Here is a 10,581-nt window from a genome sequence, read left to right on the forward strand (position 1 = left end):
TATTCAACAGATAATAACGTAAAAACAATAAGTTAACTGCTTATTTTTATCATTCAAGTCCACGGACCCTCGAAACCTCGCCAAGGACCCATACGTTTAGGAAAACGCTCTTGTATATCTTTGTATGATCCTCACACTGTGGTGATGTTATGCGCTGAAGCACCAGGGGGCTCGACCAGGTTTCAATTGCAGTGATCTCACAGCACTCTAGTCAATGTATAGTACGGTTTTATTTTTTCCCTCAGATTTTTTGAGCAAATATACCTTTAAATACAATATTTTGATGCAGTAACAATTGTGAAGCGTTCTCAAATATCTTTAGATGAACCCATTCCCCTGCTGCACTGTTTTCCTCTACCCTTCGGAAGTAATTTAGTGAATGTATTCAGATCTTCCTCTGGATGATTCACATTTGCGATACAATGTAATTTATTATTTTATAGAAAATTTACTGGAAATTTTTCTATCCTTTGAACTCGATAACTCTCTATTGAATTGCTATTTTTTAGAAAAAAATGGATCTTACAGAAATGTATTCATTACTCAGAATGAATTCCCCCATTCAATGCTGACCCTCAAAGAACGTGTTCATCCTTATACTGAATGATTTCTGCTGTCGAAACTGTCCAATCTCCTGTGAAGGCTTTTACACCGAATGCATTGTGATTGAATACGTTTTTCACTATCTCGTCCTCTTTCATACATATGTATACTCTAACACCACACCTTCAAAAAAAAAAATTTTTTTTCTCTCAAAGGAAACCGTCTCCCACAGCAAAAGGTATTTTGTCACAGGGTGCCTCTCTCTACATTATTTTCCAGTAAATACGGTATTCATGTAATATTGCAGTCAATTTTCGGAATGTTCCATACAATCTTATATAAAGGTGTCTTCATGTATCAGGGGGGGGGGAGAAAAAAGTATATATTTTTATACATTCTTTTCCCACAACTTCCGTCTCACGCGACAGGAAACATGGATGTATCCATCAACGTCATTCAATACGCACACCACCGCCACCATCACCGCGTAGGTATGAACTCGTACCAATCTGGAAATGTCGAACTTGTTCGAAGACATCCTTTCAATTCTCTTCTTCTCCTTCAATTTCTCAAAGCAGAAAAAAAAAATGGAAGAAAAGAAGAAGAAGACAGAGTTTAGAATTCTCTCAAGTTGAGTTTACAAAACGTAGAAATAAGATATTTTCGCCTTAGAGTCAAGAAAAGAACCCTTGCTCCCATCCATCCATTCCTTGATAATGGACGCATAGAAGTAAGGTGAAGTGCGAGTCGTAGGTAAAGCTTTTAAGAAAAAAATATTAAGAAGAAAGATGGCAAAGAGCGAGAAGAAGAACTTCTTTGGAAATGTGTTTTCTTATTTTTTTACTTTTTCTTTTGATGGTTTGTATGTATACCAGGGACAGCCAACTTCCAATTTTGACTGCCACTCAACCTTCACTACTTTCCAAATACTATTCCCAACCTCAACCTCTTTTCATATTTGCTTCTGTGTGTATTTTACTCTTTCTTTTTCTTTTCCCGGAGATACCTTCTACCGATCTTGTAAATTCTTGGAATATTTTGCCTCGATTTTCCCATTTTTAAATTCTTATTTTATTTCCCACGTCTATTTCTTTAGCGAATGACAACTTGAACTATTACATGCTTTGCGTTTATCTTTCTCATGAAAAATACTACGGTTTCTCTTACGTGTGAGGTTTCACGTTTCGATTTATGTTTTTGAATTTTTGATTTTCATCTGTATATGCGTATTATATGTATATATATATTTAAAGAATATATTTTTTTTTAAATTTCGTTTTTTTTTTAAAGAGTTATTTTACGTACTTTCAATGATACTGGAATATGAAAATATTATGGAAGATTAATATCCTCGTGTTTCCACACCAACTTTTTTTGTTTTCCAGAGGAGGAATGTTATGCTTTTGGTTGAATTGTGGGTAGTCTGACTATTTTTCATTGAGAAAATATGGGGGGGGGGGAAGGTCTTAAATTTGGGACATCGCCTATTGCCGCCAAGAAAATTGCTGATGGGTGACTAAATTTGTCTAAAAATTGCCTATTTTGAATGAAACTGCCAAAATATTTGCTGATTGATGAGAAATAGATGGCTAATACAAATTTCAATTTAAAAAAAATATTTTGTATTATGAAAAAAAAGGTTGCACATAACGATTTCTTATGAGTATTTATATTTATAGTCATAATTATCATATAAATTTCAATAATTATCCATTTAATACCAGAGAACTCGCTTGTCCGCTGTGACATAGAGAAAAGGGAGTTAGCTTCAGTTATAGCAATGGATTACTAAATCATTAGAATGGCCCGCGAAATGTTTTGAAATCACTCCAATGGTCACCCTCAACAAAATGTTGAGCATTCACACCGCGCAAAAACCATTTTAGAGAGCCATCTTATGACATTATGGACATTTTTCATGACGTTGTAAAATCATCTGACAATAAGACTCGTCATTGCGTAATGCCTACATTGTAACAATAAGTTCTAAGTACTGTACCTTTATGAAAACAATATCTCACACAACACAAGTCTTTAAATTAATTCTTATTTTCCCATCATTCGATTTCATAATTGTTGCTATCGTCACTTCAGTGACGTAGGTGTCATTGCGTCAATAGGTGAGCAAGTACTTCACAGCCATTCTATAAGGTTTAAGTGCCTTCCGGGTGGTGAGAAACGTGAAATCATCTGCGTCATCATGGAGAGCTGAACGTCATTGTGGGAAAATTAACGTCATCGCGCGTGGAACACTCAACGTCATCATCATCCAGTTTGAGAAAGAATCAGATTTTGCCAAAATTTTTAGCAATGACGTCAATCGAATAGAAAAGGAAGAAGTTATTACGCCATTATTTCCCCGAAAATTTCCGGTGGTCAATCCATGCTAATAAATATTCAAAAAAAAAGAAAAGAAAAGAGAAGAAAACCTTTCATAACAACAACTTTCCTATCAAATTTTCTAAATCAAATTGCGTTCGAATCCATCTTAGCAATCTGTATTTGAAGAAGAATAACATCATCATTACTCAGTGGTAACTAGAGGACGATACGCATCTTCTAAATTTCGGTGAAAATATACCGTCCACATTATTTTTCTGGAAGATATTGGGAGGACAATTTCATACTTTTCTCAACCAAGTAAATACGAAATATAAAATGAAATAAAATCCATAATGCTACATCTATCTGTTCCAAGCAACGGTCAAGACTTCAGAGCTACATTATCCGCACCTGTTCCCATGGAAAGCAAAACAAAAAAAAAAGTAGAAAATATTTCTCGTCCAGTTTCTGTGAGAGATTTTCCTATCCTTGTTTTCTATGTTTTTCTTTTGCCCGAATCCTTTCTTTCCAACCATATATCCTCGAATACCGTTCACGTCAGCTGCTGCTTAGTGCAGTTTTAAAGGATTGCTTCCATATGTTTCTTTTATTTCTTATGGCATTCCTTAAATATTTTCTTTCATTCAAAGTAAAATATCGAATAGTTTGATCAAGTTTGATACAAGGATTCACAATGGAAGAACTAAGCAAGCACCGTATTCCCTGGCATTAGCCGGCATGCTGGGAATACTCATATTTGCTCGACATCCCTGGAAATTTTAGTCACGGATTCCAGAAAATATCTAAATCCTTCAGCAGAATTTGGTTAATTCCAATTTTCGATGATTCGAACGTTTGCGAACTCGAGTTTTTTTTTAAATCTAATTTAATGTTAAAATTTCTCGTTTAATTTGATTTTTTTTTTTGGAATTCTTTGGATAATTCGAAGTTGCAGGGGAAAAAATTGTGATTTTTGTATGAGATAATTTAGTTTGGAAAATTTCTAAAAGACTACTGTTTCTTTGATAATATTTAATGCCCATTTTAACATAGTTAAGCTGGAGTACCATCATAATGTGTACAACTCGGTACCGATTATGTTGTTCAACCTATAGATCAAGGTGTAACATTCAAAATCTGAATCTTTTTATCGTCATTAAGAAAACGTAAAATATCGGGAAGTACAAATTGTAACACGTTATAATTACGTCCCCCATTATTATGCGTATGATAATAATTTTATATTTTTGTGTTGCCTTTTTTACTTAATGAAGTTCCCGGATACACCCCCGTTCCCTTCGGGAACGCTTTGATATACTTCTGTGAGATGTGAAGCGGGGTCTTTCAATTTTCCAATGTCTCCACCGGGAATTGAACCCGGAATCTCTTACAGACCAGGCAAGCGCACTCACTATTATACCACACAAAGGCATGACCTTTTTCTCCTTAACACTTTTACAGCCGGTTTTTTCCTTAAAGTAAACTCATCCAAGTTTTAACAACTCCCTTTTTTCTCTCTATTTTTACTCTTTTTCTCCTCACCTTTCCATGAGACTTAGACTCTACTATAAATGTAACTGTCTTCGGATCATGGGCAGAGATTCGGGGAGGGAACACGGGGGGGGGGGGCATGGGGGAAGGGCATGCTCCCCATGGCTCCCCATCAAATGTGGTGTCGACTGATCTAATGTATATATGAACTGACATCATCATTGTGCCCCCCATCAGACTTTCTAGTCTATCTCCGCCTATGCTCCGGATTTAAATATATATTTTTTATTTTTTCGCTATTTTTCATTTGTTTGGATTTTTTATTCGAGGCAAGTTTTTCAGTTTGTGGGTTCCGACCAATTAACGTTACTTTCTTCAAGCATAGACAATGCGTCACGTTGCAGGTGTGAGGGATTTACTGGTGGGTAGAGTAGGGGAGAGTCTGGGAAGGCCCCAAGTGTTTCCAGTATAACACCGGCTGCAATAAGGCGAGATTGTGTTGCGCTCGTTTGTGCCACTTTTTTTTTTTAATCATGAATCGCACTCGTTCACCGTAGAAATGCCCGTTATTTGGTGATTCGAGTGGCATTAAATGAAATATGTTACCAGCTTACGAAGATGTTATGAAGTTGTATGAGTGGAACCGTCGTATGTGATAAAACGTGATAATGAAAAAACAAACCCCCAATCCAATCCGGGAGTGCATATGAACCCTCGAATGGCTGCTAGCAAATATCACACACACACACAGATCGCAGCAAATCCGTCAGAAAAATATGATATTTCTTTTTTGGTGAAGTGTTGTTGAGCACTCTCTCTCTAAAAACACTCTCTTGCGATTCGTCATTGCGATCGATAATGTGATTAAGTCGATATTGCGATTCGTCAGCACATTCTATGATCAAAAATGCTCTTGTTGGGTGTCATATAGAAGTTTTCCCATGAATTTAGAATCACCCTGCAAATTCATATTGGTCTTCTGAATGACCGCTGTGGTGGTTGAGTGGTCATAGTGGCAGAATCGCAGCGCGACGACGCGGACGATTCGGTGGTCGGCTGAAGCTTGTTTCTGTGGCTCCCGAGTTCGCGGCGCTAATGCGAGCCAATCCCCTCGTTAAAAAGTCTCGCTGTAGAGAGCAACAGGCCCCCAACGGTACAATTATTCAATCATTAGTTACAATTATTCAACAATTAAACTTCACTCATAGTTAGAAAATTGATGGCAGATGCCTGTACACTACAAATAACAAGCGTTATACAGGAAAAACTTTACGTTAGGTACACAACAGGTACACTTAAACGTGTACCGATTCGTTTGGAGTTCCGCAGAGGAATATGAACGAGGTACACATGGGTGGTTTAGTAGTAGTAGTAGAAGTAGTGGTCTTCCTAATGTATTATGTAAAAATCGACATAAAGTTGGTGTACCTTGATTTTTACGGCATGCCCGCTAATGTGCTGGAATACGTTAGAATGATTGTTGGTATCTTTGGTATTCCTGTCACGTACAGCAGTCTTGGATTCTGTTATAATTCCAGATAGTTCGATGATCTCATTTTTATTGCTCTCAAGAAATGTGTTTCTTGGTCTGTCATTTCGAGGTCATTTTTTCTGATTATTTTGAATGTCAATGCGTTTTCTTCTTTATTTTTTTGGCTGGTAATTGTTTGTTGTAGAGATCTTTGAACTATGTGTTAGTATTATGTGTACACGTGTGCGTGTTGAGCATATTTTCTACTCTATGTACAACACTTGCCGCTAGTGTCACACACAGACTCGTGCGCGTTCGCCTTTTTTTTGTTGTTTTTTTATTTTTGACTTTTTCATGGCCCTTAATGGTAGACGTGAGAGGCGTTTAACTGCGCGAAATACGCGATAAACGCCAAACACGCTAATATCGTATGCTGGAAGGAACACGCTTTACGTTATTTTTCCATCTTATTTTAGTTGACTCCGTGATGGTGCAATGGGACCCTAGATTGGAACACGCCAAAGTAGGGCGTAACTTTTCCAAAAGCATGTGCTCGGGTTCCTTAATATATTCATCACAATAATGGAAAGGGAATAAAATATACTGATAGTTATAGGTATTATTATAGCTTTTTTTAATTGTAAATAGTGTTTTTTTTTGGCCAATATGCGTACTAAACGTCTATTTCGTACCAAATTTATTCGAAGATGATTATAAGAACCTAATTAATACGCGATGCGTGCTCTTGAAGATACAGGGTGAGTCATGATTTCACGAGAATCAAAAAATGAAATGAAAAATTAGTGTTCAAACATAAAATATTGTTGTTTTTTTTTTAATTGAAAAGTTCACTCCAAATTTATAACGATAGAGGGCGAGGAATACCAATTATTGATTATTAATCACTAGTATAATTTACAGTCAAACAGAATTATGTGGAATTGGAATTTAAAGAAATGTTTCCTCCAACTATGACAGTTCACACAAATTTAAAAATTGTCCAATGCATATATTGAAATTTAAATTGAACTAGCAAATTAATTAATATTGAACATTAATTGATGAAACAAAGGAATTTCACATTTGAAACAAAGTTTTTATGTTTGCAAAATTATCTGTGTATATGTTACCTAAAAGGTGAGAAATCGGTTGCTATGCATAATCGTCAATTGTCTCGGTTAGTTTGATAAATTTGTCACTTGTACCGGCGATTATGCATAATACCAGAAAAGTGTTGTATAAAATTATAAGTGTCAGTAAATTTTATAAATACTTTAAATTTATCACTTTTGCCGGTGGTAATGCATAATACCCTAGAGATTAATGAATTTGATTAATGTGAAAAAAATTCTCGAATGAGTCTAGCACGTTTGATAAATATAGTCGGACACTAATATAACGAACTTTCATTTAATGAATTTCAAGATTCAACGATTAAAATCGTGATTTCACGATTAAAAATTCGCTGAATTGAAAATTTTTTAAACTGGAGTTTCGAACATCGGAGTAAAATCACGAAATTCGTTAAATGAGAGTTTATTATATCGAGGTATGATCATGCAATTTAGGAACAGGAGCTCATTATATCGATAACCGATTTCGTTATTCGTCAAATAGGAGTATTTATCGGTGGTGCTCAGTGAAATATATCCAGTTCAGACTCTGGCTCAAACAAAAACGTACGGTCATCTAAATAATAAATTTTATCAGGGCAATATAGGATCAAATTCATAATATTTATCAATACCAAATGTGGATTACGCATAATTGCTGGTGAAAGTGATAAATTTATGAAAATTCATAAAAATTTCCCATATTAGTCGGCCGATTATGAATAATAACAAGATCCATCACATTTACTGTAACATACAACTGTATATACATATAAATTTTTATGTAAGTTTTATTTTTCTATAAATATTATTAAAAATAAAATATTTTTCATTTTTGGTTTTTACATCCAAAGAAAACTTGTACATTGAATAGAAATATTATGCAAAACATTTTTTCGAGAAATTTTTTAATATAATTTTTGAAATCAAATCGAATTTGATTTGTGAAATTAAATTCGAACCGCAATAACTTGAAGACCCTAATATTTATTTTCTTCGATAAGAATCCCTTTAGGCAAATTTGAATGAGAAATAAATATTAAATATATAGAAGAAATTATGCACTTTATAGTGAATAATTTTGGACCGAATTCTCAGAATTTCATGAATTTTTTTTTTTGCAAACATCGTTATTATTAAGGGGAAAAAATTATTAGCGAAAGTGAATGAAAAGACATTATTTATTTTTCAAGTATCAAACTGGTTTTTTTTTTCATTTTAAATTTTGAGATAATAAATTATTTTTTGACTTATTATTATTGAAAAAAATATTATCGAAATGATTTCAATGAGCTAAAAATAATTTTTTTTCAATAAAACTTTCTTTTTTTAAAGAACAGAATTGAAGAAAAACTCTATTTGGAAAATTTTAAACCAAACATATTTTCTTATAAAATGTTTTATTATTTGAAATTCTTTCAAAAGAACTCGCATTAAATTTTCATTTCAAAATTCTATAATAAAATTTAAAAAAAAATCATTTTATTATATAGGCATACATTCTTGACTGATTCTTTTCATGCTTGTACCTCAAAATCTAAATCACGTTTTGGTATTCACGTTCCAATGCAAAATCTTAATTTTTTAAAAATCTGAAAAAACAGTAATGATTTTGAATACTAAAAATTCATTGCAATTGAAAAACATTCAGGGTGTAAGTCCTAGACACAAATTAATCAATTGACATTAAAAATTCCGGTTCACACTAGAATACTTATCTTTTTTCTGATAAATTAAAAAAAAATTATTATAAATACCACAATATGAATTGGTGATGTGGCCCGCGGGCTTCACAGAAAGTTTGAATTTGGCCCCTACTGACTGAAAGGTTGAAGACCCCCCTACTTCCCCCAAACACCTGCCATATCACTATATTGCAATTTACTGCCATTAACGAATTGGAATGGAAATGAAAAGCGCCATCTAACGGTGCTCACCTCAAGCTCGTTAGGGAAAGTTATTTTACCCACCGGTTCCAATATGGGACCTGACAAACTTCACGGTGGTGCACGAGATCTTACCACCACGCCACTAGAGCGCAGTTGAAGGCCCCTGGACTAGAGGTTTTTGATAAATTCAAAAAAGGAAAAGTTCAAATTTCCTTCACAGGCTGCGCTGAATCACAAAACCTCGACGCTATAAACAATGCATAATTTATGTTTATAGCAATTCGCACTACATAATGTTATCACATTTCTGTATGGGCTGAAAATAGCTCGGGCTGCATCTAAACGGGTGAAAGGGTGCTCAGGTTGAAACGTAGCAGTTTTATGCTACGCACATTGTCATAAAAATTAATTATACATTGATTGTTGCATTTCATGTGTTGAGTTTTTTTCTTTTACAACGCCACCTGTGAATTAAATTTAAATTTTTTTTGCTGCAAAAACTGTAAGCCATGGTAAATGTGCCAATTTGTTGATTTGTAATTAACTTTTGAAATGTTGTGTGTCCAGAACTTCCCGTCCACACCACACTCACAAATGGAAATACCCTGGAAATATATATCCCTATCCCGGCGGCGAGGAAATGACTTTTCTTTCCGAGTTCACCTCGGCATAATATCCAGAAAATATTTCAGTTTCCTTGATATCTTGGGCTGAGATAAAAGACGTCTATGTCTCCACTATCCCACCTGGGAGACCATTTCCTGAAGTTAAGAAAGGTTAAAGGCCTCTACTTCAGCGGCTCATGCCATAGAATGCGTGAAATATGGAAGGCAGGGTCGTCGTGTCTCCAGTTGTGTAGATGGTAGCATATTTGCCCGGTATGCAAGAAGGCTTGAGTTCGTGTCCCTGTGGAAACGAAATTACTTTTTTTTTTAGTTCACCTCATAATATTATCCAGAAAATATGTTTCCTTTGTATCCCAATTATTTCTAATAAATAATAATTGTTGTTTAGTTATAATTACGTTTTAATCGTTATGTAAATATATTTATGATTATAATTCAACAATATAATTATTGAATTAAAATTATCATTTATTTATAAATACAATAAAATGAGCATTCGAATTTTTCGTATATAAATACAATAAAAATAATCCGTATTTTAAATACAATGAATAATACTCGCATGTTTGAGCATATTGTAATTATAGTTTCTGTAACGGATAAACTGAATATTTACAGTAACAGTATGGATTAAAAAAGACTATGGCCATTTTTTGTCTTCTGATTCAAATAGATTTCTGCGAAATAAAATTTAAATTCTGAAAAAAAATTATAATACGTTACGCATGGATTTGATTTTCGTGACATTAATTCATATACAGAGAAAATCACGATAGACAAAATAATTTCAAAATACAAAAAAATTGTATTCATATTAAATAGAAATTCCAAAGTATTTATTAAAAAAACTGAAATTGTATTTTACTTTATATGTCCTCATTTGATTTTTTCATTGAATCTTCTATCACGAGGTGAAAAACAGTTATTTTCTCTCTCGATTATTGAAGATGGAATATTGGAATCGTTTCATCACTAATGTTTTTCCTATCATTTAGTTACTTTATAATTAATTGTTTTTCGTTAACTCAACAAAAGCTTTTGGTCTTATATATTCCTATTCCGTTAAGCTGCATGTTTCGACATTGGTAAATCAATCAATTCATTAGTCGTAATCAATCTACGTTGTA

The sequence above is a fragment of the Pholcus phalangioides genome, unplaced genomic scaffold (genome assembly GCF_987345545.1).
Source record: "Pholcus phalangioides strain wild (caught in Gottingen) unplaced genomic scaffold, Ppha-v1.0 ptg000009l_1, whole genome shotgun sequence".
In the NCBI taxonomy this organism is placed as follows: Eukaryota; Metazoa; Arthropoda; class Arachnida; order Araneae; family Pholcidae; genus Pholcus; species Pholcus phalangioides.